We start from the raw sequence: 19,848 nt of genomic DNA on the forward strand, positions 1-19,848 counted from the left end.
TAAAAAGGGAACTCAGGCCTGCCATTGCAGGGCCTGCGCACAGTTTGTTAAACTGCCATGTTGTTCTGTCAAGTGCACTCACTTGCCAGACCTTACCCTTCCCTTTCTATGCACATCAGACACCCCTATGGTAGGTCTAGGGTACCCCTGGACAAGGTGTAGTGCATGTGATAGGTGGGACATGTACTAAGGTATGTACCATGTCCTGACAGTGAAATACTCTCCATTTCGTTTTTCACTGTTGAAAGGCCATCTTGCCCATAGGACAGATGATCAAGTGTGAACAAGACTGGAGCTACTTCGTGGTCAAGAGGACCTTTGCCAAGGAAGAAACAACTGAAGAGACTGAAGGATAGGACTGAGTGTTCTGGGGCTGGCCTGCAGTTTGCTGTTTTAACCAAGGAAAGGCCAAAGGGACTTTGCTGTGTGCTGTGTCCTCCTGCTTGAAGGACTTTGCTGTGTGCTGTGTCCTGAAGTAATTTATCCCCAAGAGCCTGAGGTGAGCTGGCTCCCTGTTCACAAACACAGGAACACAGAAGTTTCCATGAGAGTCTTAGCGACACTGTGTGCGTGTGCTTTGTGCAGCCTGAAACCTTCATGAGGATTGGCCTGTGATTGTGGGCACCTGGAGTCCAAGCAAGGATTAGCGGCGTGGTGTGCATGTGATTTGTGCAGCCTGAACCCCTTTGTGAGGATTATCCAGTGATTGTGCGCCCTGGAATCCAAGTGAGTCTCATCGATGCTGTGTGCATGTGCGTTGTGCACCGTGAGACCTTTGTGAGGATTTGCCTTGTTATCGTGTGCACCGGAGTAAAGTGAGTCTCAGTGATGCTGTGCCTGTGATCTTCGTGCAACCTGAGACCCGTGTGTGGAGTGCCCAGTGATCGTGCACCCAAAGCGTAAGGAAGACTCAGTGTCGCTGTGTGCGTGTGCTTTGTGGCAGCCTGAGATCTTCGTAACTGAAGCGGCCTGGACCGGCAGTCCCGGAGGAGCTGAGCTACTGGCCCAAGCCACCTTTGCCAACTCACAAAGCTGCATTGGAGGCCCAGCCGCTGGACGAAGAGAGGAGAGTGGGTTCGCGCTCCCCAGGTAAAGTGTGTCGACTTCTGGGGCGGGGCGTGGGCTCGGAGGGAGACGCTCTCAGCCTCTCTCTCGTGTTGGCAGCACGAGCCTCTGCTTCGGCTCTTATCGCAGCTGTATTGCCAAGTGAGTGCCGGTACCGGGGCCGGAGTGCGAAGCTGCACTTTTGGATTACATTGTACCATGTTAAGGGCAACTGTGAGCGGCTGACTGCAAGTCAGAAGGAGAGGCAGAGAAACCGCTTTAGGCCCGGAGATCGCGGCCTGAGTGTATTATGCATTATTCCATTTCTGCAGAACGGAGTACCTGACTGTTGTATTACACATTGCATCATTTCTGCATAATGGAGTACCTGATTAGAGCATTACGTATTGCAATATTCCTGCATAACGAACTACCTGATTAGTGTATGACGCATGGCATTTTATCTGCATAATGAACTACCTGATTGTCGTATGATGCATTGCCTTGTTTCTGCATAACGAACTACCTGATTAGCATATTGCGCATTGCATTATTCCTGCATAACGAATTACCTGACTAGTGTATTACGCATTGCCTTATTCTTACATAACTACATATCTGGTGATTGTATTACGCATTGAATCATTTTATCTTGCAAAGTGCCTGATTGTTGCATTACGCATTGCATTCTTTTCATTGCAGAGTGTCTGATTGCTACATTACAGTATTTTTACATTGCAAAAGTACCTGATTCTAGCATTACGAACTGTATGGCATGTTATTAGGAGTACAGGAGAATGTTTAGAAGTGCTCATTAATATCTCCAGAACTTGCAAGGGCTGGCTGGCCTAACAACCGGCCAGGAGAAATATTACACAACCTCATATGTTGGATTTATATTGTGTGGTCTTATTACGATAAGTTTGTAAAGTTTATACTCGTTTTTATGGAACTCGTGTGGAGTCTATTTGAGGTGTCATCATTGGGTTATTGTGAGCGTGGTTGCAAATACTTTACACGTTTGCCTTGATGATAATCCTGGCTGCTTGTGCCAAGCTACAGAGGGGGTGAGCGGGGCTATCTAAGAAGGTGACCTTCCTTTCCCTGAGGTTGGAACGCGGGTCCCTACTTGGCCTAAGGTACCTCCCTCAGCCAACCAGGGATCCCGGGTCTAACAATATAGAAGTACCAAAACAACTAAATAAGAATGTCACACAATACAAAAGAAATCCAAAACCAACTTATTAAAATAGATCCTATTTTTATGAATTGTCAGACACCAAAATGACTAAAATCCACAGGAGGGTTCCAGAGATACAAGTTATTATGTAAAATGAAAATGTCAGCTATTCACTCAAAAACACAACCAAACACTGGTAAACGCAAAGTTTGGAAACTTTGTAAAACATTTAAAAAGTTTTGTTCGGTTACTCCGGCCTGCATTGGGCAACTAAATCCTACAGGACGAAGCCCAGGAAGGCCCATGAGGAGTATTAGAACACTGACCTTGGTACCGCGCAGTCTCAAGTCCATTTCCATGTGCTACGGGCAACCCAACATAGACTTCGATTGTGTGGTCCTGATGCAAGGGATACAGGACACTGAAGCTGCTGTAAAATGCTGGGGATGCTATGAAGTAGATAGGGTCTTCGTTGTTCTACTTCTCAGTCCACATTCCAGGAAGGGCACCATTGGCCAAAGGGGTCAATGTCCATCGAAGTCCTCTGTAGTCCAGAATTGGTCTGGGTGCCAAAGAACTAATGGTCTCTGATCGCAGCAAAACCAGTGGTTTTTTTGGATGATGGCTAGTGTCCGTCTTGGCCAACCAAGCTGCACTCCAATGACTCTCCTTGGTCTGGCAGACTCTGATGCAACTTTGGAGCATCAGAACTTGTTTGTCCAGGCTGCACTTTGGGGGTCAGTGTCTATCAGGCGATTGTGGCTACTGACTGGCCAGAACTAGCTTCTTTTTGTTTTGATGCCCCTGGTGGTGTAACAGGAAGTCAGCCAACTGACTCTTAGAATTCACCTCCTCTGTCTGGAGATCAGTAGCAACTTTTGCACAAGTCCGACAACACAGTCACAGTCTTCTCTTTGCTAGCCCAAGGATCAGCAGGTGCAGTTCAACAGTTTGTATAGCCTACCTTGTCAGGCCTAAGGAGCAGCAGGGCAGTTACTTTTTGATCCTCTTACCAGTCCAGATACAATCTGAGGTCTGGGTCCCTTTTGAAGCTCGCCTTTTGGGCACACACACCCTGTGGCTTACTGCCAGGAAGAGATGACACTTCTTCCAACAACATGCCTCTATTTTTCACACTCCTAAGAGTTATTCACATTTCTCCCCAGGAGGACAGAAGGCTGTCATGTGGCAGCATCTGCAAGTGGTCACAGGAAGAGTTGGGCAACAGAGTGGCAACTTTATAAAAGTTATGTTTCTTAAAATGTTATATTAAATTGACTTGGGCATCGTCTGGTTTAATGTAACAATTGTTTTGATATCTTGAAGTATCAACTTTCAGAAGGTAGCGCAGCTGAGCTGTCAGCATGTAACACTGTACTCGCCAACGGGGTTACCAATTTATCTCAGCAAAAACCACAATTAGGGGTTTTAATATTAGGACATCTAAAAGTACATGTTCTACTTTTTTATGTACAGCACCTTGAGTTAGGACTCGATAGGGATGACATATATATCTATCTATATATATATCTATATCTATCTCTCTCTCTCTCTATATATATATATATATATATATAGATCCGCAAATGCCTTTGAGCTTCGAAAGAGCACTCGACGCTGTCTCACACCTTCCAGCATGCATGCCTCGCTGTGGCTTACTTCCTGACATCCTCATTGCATTGTTTCAAAATCCGACGCATTTCGAGGCTAGAACGCCCCGTATTCATGGATAGCTTCACAGAGGGAATGACACCTCAGCGCTTCGTTCACTCTTTATTAAGGGAATGAAACCGCCCATAGTGGGCGTGGCACATTCTGGGCGCACATTAGCATGCTGGTAAATGAAGTCCAAGAAGCGATGAGTAACATTGTTGCCTTAGTAGGTTCAGTCCCCCTGTGATCTTTTGGGCTAAAATGATATTTTCCTTGAGTAGGATAAGGAGTCCAGTCAGCGAGCATTCATCACCCTTGAGACAGCGTGCTTCTCGGAAAGGAAGGGTTCCTCTCTGAAGCCATTTGCGGATCTACATTATGTGCACGGCCGCCCTGGCCGTGGGAAGATGCACCAGTATCTTCTAGGACTGTAAAGTCAGATGGGAAATGGCTTCGGACAGGAACACTTCCTTTCCGAGAAGCACGGAAAAAAATGTTTAAAAACAATCATATACATATTTCATAAATATTTCATAAATATTCATAAATAAATATAAACTTTCATAAAAAATCACAGAAAGTTGTACAATTCTTCACAATTGTTCAATCCATTTGGTGTACGGGTATTTAACTCAAGAATAAACTTGGACTCTAGTTGTCTTAAGGCCCTTTCTCTGTTTCCTCCTCTTCTCAACGCTGGTACTGCTGCTATTACAAAATATCTTAAGTCATCTAGTCTGTTCTGATGCGTGGACTTAAAATGTCTAGCCACCGGATAGTTCAAATCTGAGTTGACAATGGCTCTGGGATGTTGCAGAATGCGCACATGAACGTGCTGCCCGCGTACTGTAGCCCGCAAGTGCAGCTCAATAGACAGCATATTCAGTGTGACAGTTATATCTGGCTTGTATTTTACTAGCATTGGGGCCAAAAACTGTAGTGTATTGTGATGTATTGACCCCTAATTTTCACGCTCTGAAATTACATTTCGTGGTGCTAACCACATAGTGCTGGATTGAACTGTATTAGAAATTAACCCAGGGCTAGATTTGACTAGAGCATTATGCATACATTTAGATTTTCTGAAGGTCAATCCTGGGGGGCTTGAAACTGTTGATTTAGAACCATGTCTGTTTGTATGATTGGCCAATGTTTGTTAATTATAGTTTTTTGTGTTGGCTGCTAAATGTGGTTACAAATCTCAATACAGTGCTCTCTTCACCAGAATTGGGATGGGCAGTAGTATCACTGTTGGATGGAGTCTTCTTAGTCGTCAGTAAAACATCACGGGTTTGGTTCTAACTTTGGTCAGTGCTTGGTCAATGATCTTATTGCTATAGCCCCTTGCTAAAAATCTGAGCCTGCTTTGTTTCACACTATTTTCAAAGGCTGCTTCTGTACTACAAATTCTACAAAGACTTATGAACTCCCCATAGGGGATGCTCCTAATTAAATGGGACGGATGAAAACTCAACGCATGTAGCGTCAAATTTCCAGCTGTACTTTTTCTGTGCAAAGTTGTCTCTATTTGATTGTTATCTATGTAGACTTGCACGTCCAAAAAGTCGATAGAAATCTTGTCGACCGCGGCAGTGAATTGTAGATTTAGATCATTGACTTTCAAAAGTTTGATAAAAGCATTGGCCATTTCTTTGGTACCTTTCCAAATTAAGAAAATGTTGTCAATGTAACGTATCCAACAAATGATGCGTTCATTCCAAATTTCCCTGTATTTAACTTTGAGGACCTGCTCCTCTCACCAACCCACATGCAAGCATGCGTAGCTGGGGGAGAAGCAGGCTCCCATAGCGACTTCTCTGACTTGATGGTAAATGTCTTTGTTGAAACTGAAATAGTTGTTTAGTCGGCAAAGAGATATAATCTCTAGAACAATTTTTCCATGTTGGTATAGTTCTAAGAAAAATTGTACTGCATTGATACCATCAACATAATTTATACTAGTGTACAATACACAAATGTCCAAAGTTACCAAACAGTATTCTTCTGACCAGGTAATATCTCTGAGTTTCTCCAGGAAATGATAAGTATCTTTTATATATGAAGGAAGGGCAATAACTAGTTCTTGAAGATGAAAATCTACGTATTCCGATATCTTCTATAAAACTCCTTCTCTTGCATTGATGAAAGATATTCCTGGGACAGGAGTAACCATTTTATGAATCTTTGGTATAAAATACAAGATGGGAGTTACTGGAAATTCAGTCTGTAAATAGTTAAATTCATTATTAGTAAGTAGGTTTTCTCGTTTCCATCTGTTTAAATGCTTGTGGTACAGGGCATTCAATGACAGAAGTGGTTGAAGATTGGATTTCTTATAGCATTTGTCGTCATTTAAGTGATTCGCCGCTTGAATGAGATAGTCTTTCCTGGGCCATAAGACTATGTTGCCCCCCCTTATCTGATTGTTTGATTATAATTTCACTATGTTCTTGAAACTTTTTAATTAGATCCTGGAATTTTTTTATTTAAAATTGGTGCCTATTTTCTGTCCTTTATTTGCTAGACAGAGTTTTTTTGACCTCATCAATGATAAAGTCTTGATAAATGTCTATAGCATCTCGTGACATAATAGGGACTAAAGTCGATTTCGGGTTGAAAGGAGATTGAATCTTGTTTGAGGTGGTCACACCCATTTCTCTAATCAAATCCTGTGTTGGCACTATTATATCCTCCTGATTATATATATATAATCCAGCTTCCTAAGTCGCAAAGTCGCCAACTCTATGCACTAAGCCAGCAATAAGTAGGCCAAAAAGAACAGGCCATGCTCGGAAAGACACAGACATCTTAACAGGCAAAGACCTAAAGACTCTGTGATTTTTGGAGAACCTAAGTGCGGAGGAAGCACTGGGAAACAACACAATCACAGAATTAACCCAACAAGTTGCGATAGCTGGAGTAGAACAAAGTGGAGGCTACATTCCTTTTAAACCTACCTCAAAATTCCTACCACAGATGCCAGTGGACACCATAGACACATTGACAGAATCAGTCAATAGAGACCTCTTGCGCCTCCGACGGAATAAATGTAAACGATTGAAAGTGGTGAGAAACTTTTCTAAGGAACAGCAACTGCCATTATATAATCTACGGAAAGAGACATCGATAACATGTAAGCCATCAGATAAAGGTGGGAACATTGTTCTGCAAACCCGCAAGCGATACAACTTGGAAGCTAATCGACAGCTAACAGATGGCCACTGTTATGAGAAGATTGATAAAAAGATTTACAATCAAAGTGTAACAAATTACCATCTGATGACATGTAAATGGTACAAGAAAAACATGCTAGAGACAGAGGAACATCTATTTCTCAGATGTTTGAATCCTATGATTCTGACCTTTTATCACCTGCCAAAGGTCCACAAGGATAAGTTGGACACCCCGGGGAGACCAATTGTCTCCTCACAGGGGAGTGTGACCGAACACATGTTGATTTACATAGACTATTTCCACTCGCAACACGTGGAGAAGTTGTCATCTTATATCAGAGACACCGAAGATTTTTTTTAAACACATCAATGAAATACAATGGGAAGATGGATTTCAACTTATAGTTTTGGACTTCACGAGTCTGTACACCTGTATAGCCCACAAAGATGGACTAAGGGCGGTCAAGTTCTATCTGGACAACCGCCATTTGAAATATCTAGAACACAATGCCATGTTATTGGATTTTTTAAAATGTTGCCTTGAGAATAATATGTTTCTCTTCCCAAATGAATATTTCAGACAGATCTCAGGAACGGCTATGGGTGCCTGCTTCACCCCCAGCTATGCAAATTTATTTGTAGGCTGGTGGCAAGAGCAGGTGGCCTGGGCTGCGTCTAATAAAATCTGAACAGACAACATAATAACATGGCATCGCTATATCGATGACCTCTTTATGATCTGGAGGAGATCACCTGAAACTGCATGGGCCTACATCGATGCTCTAAATACAAACACGATTAACCTAAAATTTACGGGGGAGTTAAACTCTCAAACAGTTAATTATCTGGACCTCAATGTCTATATCTCAGAGGGGAAATTGTGTACTGGGCTACATAGAAAATCTACGGCGGGGAATTCTACTCTCCACGCCATGAGCAGCCACCCCAAGAAACTCATCAATAGCATCCTATATGGGGAACTATTGAGATTGAGAAGGAATAGCACAAATGAATCTGAGTTTCAACTATCCGCAAAAGAAAGTTTAAGACGGGTTGGTTCAAGGGGATATAGTAATGGGGTCCTGGTACAGGCACTAAAAAGAGCAAACTCCCCTGAAAGAACAGATTTGCTCAAAGATACCTCGACAAAGATTACAAATTCTACTGAATCGAATGGCAAGTTCAGAATGATTACTACATATTCTGAAACCACTAGGCAGCTAAAGAAAAAAATTCGACAAAATTGGCATACCCTACTATTTGACACTATTATAAGAAGTGATTTGCCTGCCAATCCTCTGGTTACATTTAAAAAGGCTAGATCCCTCAGGAATGATTTGGTCCATAGCCACCAGGTAAAGAAGTCATGAAACCAATACTGACACCCCTCAATGGCTTCTTCCCATGTGGGAAGTGTAAGGCCTGCAGTAAAAGTAAAAGAGTCTTGTTTTACAGTATCCCTGGTTTGGATAAACCAAAAAAGATTAAGAAATATCTCACATGCACAAAACCCTATACGGTCTACTGTTTAAATTGTCCGTGCAGCTTGAAATATATTGACATCACAATTCAACCCACAAAGGTCCGAATATTAGAACATATGAGGGCAATAACAAATGGGGATGCAACATACCCTGTTGCCAGATATTTCAACAAAGTACATCAACGCAACAAGGATCTACTCACCTTTTACTGTATAGATCATGTTCCAGTCAATCCAGGGACACACACCGAATTCTGTGCCTCCGATGCCTCGAATCACGCTACATTATTGACTTGCAGACAAAAACACCCCTGGGTATAAATAGTAGTGAGGAACTGGCAGTACACTTGGGAGACTAGATAACAAAATACCCATGGGTGGATATCTTTGAACCTTTGACTGTTTCTGATTTTCTCATTTTGATGTAAAACATATTGATCCTTCTCTCTCGAATTTCCATATTATCCCCTTTTCTCTTCCCCTCCCTACTTTTCTTAAATAGAAACTGATTAGTTTTAAGACTAGGCCACAATGAAATGACACATATGATAATGTTGAAGGTACCATAGCTGAGCCATTTTTGTTTTTTCTTTTTAACATCTTTATTATATCTTTCTGTGGTGAATTGTTTTTTGATACCTGACTATTGTTGTCATCTTGCCAACATATGTACATTTCCTTCTCGAACTAGAGAGCGCATCAGTACCGGCCCTTTATCAATTATGTGGCCAAACACTGCGGTCTAATTGTGATAGCACTGTGTAAAGTTTTGAATCAGTGGTTTTAACTATTCGATATCATCTACCTTTAAATTCTAACTTATTATTGAGTGTTCTTATTATTGTAAAATATTCTGAAACTTTATCAATATGTATTTATTAAGCTATTTTAATATTGTGAACATGTTAGCGATTGACTACCTTTTTTGGTATATGATGTCTTTAATGATTTTTGGAAACCGAAATAAAGACTTACTGAACTGAACTGAACTGAAATGACATATATGTAACATGGTCAGGAATCTGTCTCTAGTTTGCCACAACTGAATGAATACAGAATGAAATTCTAATCAGGTTTACAACTTTATTTTTAAGATAATGTATTGCAATCAATTGTGATATTTGACAATTTTGTCTATACGATTTCATGGCCAATTCTGCCCATACAGGGCGAGATAGTTCATTCAATTGAATGAGAACATAGGATTGGCGTAAGTCACGCAATATGCTAGAATGTATGAAATCATATATATGGAATATGAGGTTGTGACCTTATTTTGCTTCACCCCGGCAATTTATGATGGTGTAATGGTAGAATGAAAGCTATATAACACGATATATAGGGTAGCAGGGAGAGAAAGCAGTAGACAAGAGAACATAGGGCACAACCAGGTTCTGGACGAAAACCCTCACTCACCTGAGGGGGACATGCTTCATCATTGGGTTCCTCCTACAAACGGGGACCGCAAGGTACCCCATGTGGGCTACGACTGAACCCTAGGGGGCAGGAGTGGGGAGCACGTGTTGGATCTACCAACTCAAAATGGTAAGGAGGGGCAGAGTGCAAGAAAAAAAGTGAAAAGTGATTAAAAACTACCTACATAGGGGCAACAACTTTATTCTTCCTTCCATCTGTGGTAGTGATTAAGAAGCCAGTGAAGATAGGGTTAAATATATATACCCTAACTATTAAGCGGTCAACATGTTTCTGCTATAGCGACAATTAAGTTCTGGGCATTCGTCAGGACCTGTAGACCTTAGTCACTCTGCTAGTGAAGGTGCAACAAAAAATAATAATCAATGAAATATATAAAGGTACTTAGGCCTCTATACTTGACCAAAGGTATATGTCATCAATGTTGTCGGTCAGAAGTCTCTGTAAAGTAAAAGAACACAAATTTACTATTTTAAGTGACCTGTTGTGAAGATATACCAACAACCTTCTTGTGTACTCAATAAAAATAAATGAGATAAAATGTAAACTCTCTTACCTAAACATCATTGTGTATATTGCCACTCAACCGTCCACAGAGTCAATCACTTCTGTTGGTATCTCTAGTAGGGATTAAGATTAAGCAGGTATGAGCATAGTTTACAGTTGTGTGGTCCAGCACATCTTACAAACACCAACATGTTATATGGAAAGAGAGCCTAACTCTGAAAATATGTCTCATATCCATAAACAACTAAAATCAACAACCAAAATGAAGTGTACTATTTTTTTTTAAAAAAGGGGTTAGGTTCAATGACCACTAAGTCTACAATATTGGCATTCTTATGGGCAACTACCCTCAACTGTCGATAAATGTATACTGAAAGCCTGTACATAGGGGTAGGACAGCACTCTCTACACTGAAGAATCTATAGCGTTTTTAGTACTTATATTTGTATCATGTGCATTGCGTGGGTTCAGAATAGCTAGGCAGATGTATATACTTAATCACCCACTTCGTATGTCATATCAATTTGTTTTCTCGTTTTCTGTCAATATTAATACCGGGCGATTGTCTAAATGTTCGCCCTATAACCGTCTAATATGTCAGGGTTGGAAAACAGAAAAATAACTTGTTCAAAGTAATAATAACAGCGGGGTGCTAATGCTCGCCTAGAATACCGTACGGGTTCTCCTGTGTGACTCTGGCGGGAGTTCCATCATGGTGTATGCGTATCTTTACATACCCGGAAGAGAAATCTAATACGGCATGACGTACACCCATGCGTGTTACGTCGTGATGTGTTTTGGTAGTGTTATTTACGTCGTCACCATAGCGATCAGAGTAAACAGGAGAAGCCGGGTAGATAGGTTATTATCATCAAAACTTCCATTTGTTAATAGGATATCTGATTTCTAAATATTAGACCAGCTATATCATGAGGCTATGTATTTCGTTTGTCTATTTAGTAGTCTCGTAAGAGGCATTTGGCAGTAACCATAGCACCCAGAACCAAAGGATTGTATGTTCCAGTGGTGGCTGGTTTGTTGTGCCGTGTGTTGTTATGTCGTTTGTTACGTCGTCATTATGGTGTTCAAAAATGGGAAGAGTCATTGATAGTGTACATTACATTATCGCTCCGCTTTATATTTATTTCATGTACACTTCCAAATAAAGTCAAACTCTGTCATATATTCTGTGTGCCCTTTTCATGATATCATCTTGAGCCTTTTGCAGTTACCATAATATCCAAATCTAAAAAGGTCATATATTTTATTGGTTTAAGGAGAGTATGGTGTTCTTCTATATAAGCAAAATCAGGAGACCAAAAAGTAGAATGAAAGAAGAACAAGATGGAAGATAGGATCTATTGTGTCATATGTGCATCAAATTCGGTCCAACGACTTTTTAAAGAGCCCTTTAAAAACATGATGGACAGAGTGGACCCCCAGTATTTGTTAATCATCCAGAAGTCTCTGGGTCATAACTTATACATACATGTGTGATACATACAGAATGATATCTATGAAATGTAATAGATCATCAGAGAATGGTCGAGATGTCAAATGCCTTTTACAGTGTCAAAATGGCGGAACCATTCACATTTGCGGTATGGTCCCTTTTCTGTGTTGTTAACCGAAGCTTGTATGTTTATAAATATTAAAAAATGGTAGCTCAGATGCTCTTAACAAACATCGACAAAGGCATCAGCCAAAACGCGTCTGTTTGGCCAGAGACCGGCTAAATAAAATTTCTGAACAAACCCCCGAGAGTGCTTTTTTTCATTTGGGATGATTACCCTTTTGGATCTGGAAGCTGGGATATGTACTGAAAAAAAACATAGGTTTCAGGGACGTTATAGTTAGTTGGACATTTCACTCGTACAAAACCCCCGAGAGTGCTTTTTTTCATTTGGGATGATTACCCTTTTGGATCTGGAAGCTGGGATATGTACTGAAAAAAACATAGGTTTCAGGGACGTTATAGTTAGTTGGACATTTCACTCGTACAAAACCAGAGATATTTGGCCGTTAAAGTTAGTTCAGCTAACTATAACTCGCGCCCCGCCCCTGCAATGCACTGCTGATGACGTCACATAATACATCATTCATGACATAGACAGTGACATCACTGATGACATCACTGATAACATATACACACACAAGAGAATAGGGGGTCTAGTGGCAGACAGCACAAAAATAAAGAAGGAGTATGGTGTGTAAAATCATTCAGACGTTCTCAGAGCAGAGCATGGATTACCATCAACCTTCCTCATCCAATGAGATAGATAGTGAGAGCCGAAAACCTCTCGTGATCATTTATATTATCTGGTATCCAACTAGAACAGAGGTATGTCTCTCGATCATGGAGACTGCCCCACTAGTTAGAAGCTCTATTGCTCCCTCGGGCTGATGAGTATGCGTCAGACAGACACGTGAAAAACTGTGGCATCCAAACAAAGTAAAGGTGCAGTGCAAAAGATACTGTGAAATCTCAAAAAGGTTGTGTAAAGAGTGCGATGTGATTCAATTCACTCCACACACCTTGATTAAAAAAGTGTGACAAAGTTAATAGCAGTGCTTGCTAGTCGCTGCTAAATAAGGGTCGACATGTTTCAGCCATCAAGGAATATTGCCCACGGCTTTCTTCAGGACCTTTGTACTTCAAAATTATGCTACTGCATTAAATTAGTACATTTCCAATAGTGAAACGTGCCCCCACTTCTAGGAGAAATGTGAAAATAAACAAACAAACAAGGTAGTAATAAATACGACCTCAAGTTGTCCACTCGTTCGAGCAAGAGCATGTCCTGGCCCCCACCAACCCTTTCTTTACATCAATTCGCTTATGGAAGCGGTATATTGATGATGTGTTGGTGGTTTGGAGGGGTGACCAACAGTCTATTGGCCACTTTCACCAGTGGTTAAATACACGAAACGATTACCTGAAATTCACGGTTGAGTTGAACAAGAGGCGTTTGGCATTTCTGGAAATGTACTAATTTAATTGAGAAGCATAATTTTGAAGTACTAAGGTCCTGAAGAAAGCCGTGGGCAATATTCCTTGATGGCTGAAAAATGTCGACCCTTATTTAGCAGCGACTAGCCAGCACTGCTTATAACTTTGTCACACTTTTTTAATCAAGGTGTGTGGAGTGAATTGAATCACATCGCACTCTTTACACAACTTTTTTTAGATTTCACAGTCTCTTTTGCACTGCACCTTTACTTTGTTTGGATGCCACAGTCTTTCACGTGTCTTTCTGACGCATACTCATCAGCCCGAGGGAGCAATAGAGCTTCTAACTAGTGGGGCAGTCTCCATGATCGAGAGACATACCTCTGTTCTAGTTGGATACCAGATGATATAGATGATCATGAGAGGTTTTATGCTCTCACTATCTATCTCATTGGATGAGGAAGGTTGATGGTAATCCATGCTCTGCTCTGAGAACGTACGGGTCTGATTGATTTTACACACCATACTCCTTCTTTATTTTTGTGCTGTCTGCCACTAGACCCCCTATTCTCTTGTGTGTGTATAGTCTAGGTATGGGGATTAGAATTTGGGTAGGTCTATAAATATTTTTCCCTTAGACCCTTTCTTTAAGTAGTATTGTTGATGATCACTGATAACATCACTGATGACATCATCCAGGTGACTGTGTGTTTCTATAAAGTTTAAATATGTTTTATCTATATGCCAAGGTGTATTGAAGAATGAATGGGTGTATAAGTGTGTGGATGGAAGATTTAGTAGGTGCATGACTGACTGTATAAGTGAGTGATTAAATGTGTCTTACTGAATGCATGGGTTAGTGACTAAACTGTATGAATGTCTGTATTAGTCTGTCTGTTGAGAAAGCTGCTGCATGGTTTGGTGAGTAGCTACATGAATGTCTATATGGTTATTGATAGGTTGCCTGAGTATTTTTATGGGTGCCTGAGTGTGTGTCTGGGTGGGTGGGAGGTGTGTGACTCTCTGCATATATGTGTGAGCGGTTGATTCACTGGGTGTATGGGTTCAAGAGTGCATGTGGAAACAGCTGTATGGGTGGGTGAGTGTGTGTATGGGTGAGTTGGTGAGTGAATGGATGCCTCAGTGGTACATGTCCAAGTAACTACATATCTAAAAGACAGTGTATGTGAGAGTTGGAGTATATAAATACCTATACATGAGAGTCAGTGATTGTGAGAGTGGCTGTATGGATGAGTGTGTGCTTGTATTAGTTATTGTATAAGAGTGTAACTATGTGTTAGTATATGTTTGAATAAGTGAGGTGGTGTGTGTATAACTGTACAGGTGAGTACATGGGAATGTGATTGATTCTTTGCATGACTGACTAGGTGTTTGAGTAACTGTATGGATGAGTGGCGGTGTGTGAGTGTCTGTATAGATATGTGAGTGTATATGATAATGCCGTATTGATGGCTGACTGCTTGTATGAGTGACTGTGTGGGTGAATGAGTGGATGTGTGTGTAGACCTAGGAATTAGTGAGTGGCTATGTACCAACTGGTATTGGTGTGTCTATGGTTTCGAAAATGATAGTCTGTATTTTAGAGTGGGTGTATCAAGGGTTATATTAGGGTGTGATGAGGTGCATCAGATTTTCACGACGATGATGTCATCAGTGATGTCAATTGAGATGTCATCAGTGATGTAACTGACCATGTCATGAATGATGTAATATGTGACGTCATCAGCAGTGCATTGCAGGGGCGCGAGTTATAGTTAGCTGAACTAACTATAACACCGGAATTTCTATGATTTTGTACGAGTGAAATGTCCAACTAACTATACCGTTCCTGAAACCTATGGTTTTTTCAGGGAATTTCTAAGGTTTGTTAAATGCTAATTTCTAACTATAACGTGCCTGAAACCTATGGTTTGTTCAGTGAATTTCAAATGTTTTTTAAATGCTAATTTCTAACTATAACGTCCCTAAAACCGATGTTTTTTTCAGTAAATTTCAAAGGTTTTTTAAATGCTAATTTCTAACTATAAAATTTATTAAACCTATGGCTTGTTCAGTAATTTAGTTTTTGTTTTTTGTGATATTTTGTAAGTTTAATTTCCTAAAAATAGTTTTTGTTATTTCTTTTTGCTATTTAAATTATATAATGTCTTCTGTTTTCTTACATATGAATATTTTATTTTTTTTTAGAAAAAGTGGAGTCACGCACCTATCGTGTACCTATATTGGTGGGTGCGCGGATTGAAGCCGCCATATTGGCAAAGTGATGGTGGATGCACATTTGGTTAGCGACGGGTGCGCGGTGCCTGGCCCTGCATAATATCATATATGTATCGGGTCGCGTCGGGTGCTTGTTTGGTGTGCTATGGGTGCACGGTGCCTGGCCCCGCATAACGTCATATACGTATTGGATAGAGTCACGTGTGCGTTTGGTGTGCGATGTCTGCGCGGTTCCCTGCCCAGCATGACGTAATGAATGTGTGCTGTCGCGCTGGGTGGGCGACTCATGTGAAAAAAAATTATGTTGAAAGCTATATGTATACTAGTTGAATATGTATATTAGACCAAGAGTTTATGTAAACTAATTATGAAAATGATATATTTCTAATTGCAATAAAGTTATATGACTGTTAAATATTATCTTTTGCACTTGAGGGCCCCGCTGAGAACCGTGCACCCATCGCGTTCACACTGGTAGGCCGCGCTGAGAGCCGTGCACCCTTCGGGCCCGATTCACAGAACTAACTTAAGACAAAATCCTAAACTTACTACCATTTTGGTATTCACAGAAGGCACTTACTCATTTTGGTATTCACAGAAGGCACTTACTCATTTCGGTATTCACAGAAGTTAGGAGTCCTAACTTTAGGACTCCTAAATGCCTTCTGTGAATACCGAAAGTCTTAAAATTAGGATTTTTCTCAGTTTAGTAGTAGCATAGTTAGGACTCCTAACTTTAGGACTCCTAAATGCCTTCTGTGAATACCGAAAGTCTTAAAATTAGGATTTTTCTCAATTTAGTAGTCCTAAGTCTAAACATGTGCCAGTGCTATGTTAAAAGACACTCAGAATACAGTGAAAACACCTACATACACTAGGGAACTCTATGCGTTGGGGTCCCCCTGTGATTAGCATGACCTCCTTTGTTATCCCCTAGTATATAATAGGGCAGGGGATTAAAACTACCTCTTAAAACACGCCACCGGGGGTGTTTGCACACGTCACCTCAGGCCCCCTCCCTTCCCCACTGTGTAAACATGCCCTGTGGCCGTTTTAAGTTGGGAGATTAAGTCCCTTGAATCCTGAGGGTCCCTAGGGTCCAACTAGACCACTAGGTACCTCCAGTAAGTGCCACAGAGCTGCGTTGCAGAGAGATGTAAAAGGCGGCACGGCCTGGACCACCTCTCTGCAACGCAGCTCAGTGGCGCTTACTGGAAGCACCTGGTGGGCTAGTTGGCCCCCAGGGTCCCTCAGGATTGAAGGGGAATTATTTCCCCAACTTAAAACGCGCCACAGGGCGTGTTTGCACACGTCACCTCAGGCCCCGTCCCCTCCCTTCACCACTGTGTAAACGTGCCCTGTGGCCGTTCTAAGTTGAGAGGTTAAGTCCCCTTGAATCCTAAGGGTCCCTAGGGTCAAACTAGCCCACTAGGTACCTCCAGTAAGCGCCACAGAGCTGCGTTGCATAGAGGTGTAAAAAGGGGCGTGGCCTCAGAACACCTATCTGCAACGCAGCTCCCTGGAGAATACTGGAGATACCTGTTGGGCTAGTTGGCCCTCAGGGACCCTCAGTATTGAAGGGGAATTAATTCCCCAACTTACAACTGGCCAGGGGGTGCATTTGCAGAGTGCTGCAATGAGGGGGCATGGCCTCCGGCACGATGCCGGTCTTTTATTTATTTTATTTTTTTAAGAAGGAGGGCTGTGTGGCCCCCCTTCTTTTTCTAATTTATTGGCCCTGGGGACCGCATCCCCCAGGGCCTGCACCCTAATTTATTTTGTTGAAAAAAAAAAAAATATGGCCCTCCCAAGGCCTTAATTGGCCCCGGGGATCCCAACCCACGGGTCATGGTCGTTTTTTTTTTTAATCTTTAGGAGGGGGGCTGCGTTGCCTCCCTCCTCAGGCCTCTTATGGCCCCGGGGACCCCATCCCCCGGGGTTGGCCTTTGTTTTTTATTATTTAAAAAAAATATATATTTATAGAAACACCTAGGACATGCTGGACAAACCGTATGTACCTATCACAACGATTTGCGTGATATTCATTAAAAGGCGACTATGCATACAATGAATCCACGTGGAATGTATTTACACCGCCAGTGAACCTCTGACGTGTCTGACGCCCTACCGTGCCTAATCCCGGCACCCCCGCTGGTGGGTACTCTCCAAGTAGACACCATTGTTGTTTATTTATACAAACATGGGTAGCTATTGACGGGCACATTTAATACACACGCACACCAAGCCATTCAAAGGGGATTCGACAAAAATTAGACTATGCAAAAAAAAACCCTCACGGTTAATAAAACACACATCCACCGCCGGATGTGTAATACTTTTTATTTTACTCTCTGGAAAGGAGACAAACCTCACTTGAGAGTCACAGCGTGCTCCTGGCTGAGCCCAATGCAGTGTTACACCCACCAGTGCCCACCGAGTGCCACACTCCTCTGTGTTGTATTCCACCAGCTAGTGTGTATGCTATGACACTCTCTAGCCCATGTGCACTGTAACACCACTCCGTGAATATGTCATGCCACACTTGCCTTCGCACGGGTTATATTGCCCCATCTAACGTGCCTTCCTCGATGCCTATGTTATAACGCACAGCTCTATGCCATACATATTACAATCTGGGATCCATATCTTTGTCACAGTGCAAATGCAACGTTGCACTCCCCAGCACATATTTTATATAACAACTTTAGAGACTTGTTAGGTTACACAACACTGCCCTGTGCATATTACACTCCAAGGCGCATATCGCATAGCACGCGCTAGTGCCTGTGCTATCTCGCGCTCTCCAATGAATCTGTCATTGCGCACAATGTATTGCATATTATATTTCACGCCCCGGTTCATCTTATATCACACTTTTTGGTGCATAGTTTATACCATATGCTATATCTAGTTTTCATTTTCAATCGAGCTTTCAGGACTATGTTCTATATAACACTGCGTCCACCTACCCTTTTCACGGGCATTACATTTTGCGATGGGGGTGGAGGGTCAGGGGGTATTTCTGCCAAGTGAGCCCGGAGTCACAGTCACAAACGTCCTCTTCTTCCTGAATAAAAGTGAGATTATGCTGCATACTTGTTCATATTTTAAGTAGTTCACACAGACACACATTTTAAAAACAATAAAGTTCCTAATACCCACCTTCTCTGAACAGTTAGCTTGCTGCTCCATCCACCTCCTCCCTATCCTCTGTTGTCTGAATCCATGGACTAGCCTCCTCCATCCTGCCATGCATGGTCTGATGTGCTGCCACTGCCCTCCATATAGCATGATGTACCAGTCCACTCCTCCTGCCCTCCATTGCCCAATTCTATGGCCCATCATTGACCTCTGGTTAGCCACTGTGCTTAGCTTGCTGCCCCTATTCTCCTTCCCCCTGCCCTCCGATGTCTTTGTGCATGCCCCTGCTCCATCCTTTTTGCCCACCATGTTCCATGGACCTGCCACTCCTATCTACACTGAGTGTTCTGTTGAGCTCCCCTCCCACCTGCCTAGCATTGTCAGATGACTGTAACCTGTCCCTGCCACCTCCACCCTGCCTGTCCACATGCCATGCCCCTATCCCCTTCCTCCTGTCCTCCATGGTCCATTTTACTGCCACACCCTTCTGCCCTCCCTGGTCTGTTGTGCTGCAACTGCTCCTCCTGCCTGCCCCGCGCGGTCTGTTGTGAGGCCCCTTCCCCTGAACTCGCTTGACTGTGCCCAGGTCCTGACCCTCCCTTCTATCCTCCATGGTCCTTTGTGCATGTCCTTGCACCCTCCTTCTTGCCCATCATAGCCATTGCGCTGCCACTAAACCTCCCGCTTGCCATGCATGGTCTTATGTGCTGCCATGGCCCCTCCCACCTTCCCTGTGTGGTCAACTAGCTGCCCCTGACCCCCTCCCACCTTCCCTCCATGGTCTGTGTGTATGCCATCATAGTCTCATTGTTGCTCTCCATGGTGTGTCTTGTTTCTAGTGCTCATCCTGCCTGACCTCCATGGTCATGTTGCTGCTCCTGCCCTGCCCCTTGCCCCCAGTCCTCTGTTTCCATGTGCAGACCCCTATTCACTCCCTCCTGGCTTGTCTGTTCCATTGTAATGCCCCTGATCCGTCCCTCCTGCCCTTTATGGTCTGTTATGCTGCAGCTTTCTCTCCTGTCTGTCCAGTATGGTCAGCTAGCTA

This window comes from Triturus cristatus, chromosome 7, assembly GCF_964204655.1.
Source record: "Triturus cristatus chromosome 7, aTriCri1.1, whole genome shotgun sequence".
Lineage (NCBI taxonomy): Eukaryota > Metazoa > Chordata > Amphibia > Caudata > Salamandridae > Triturus > Triturus cristatus.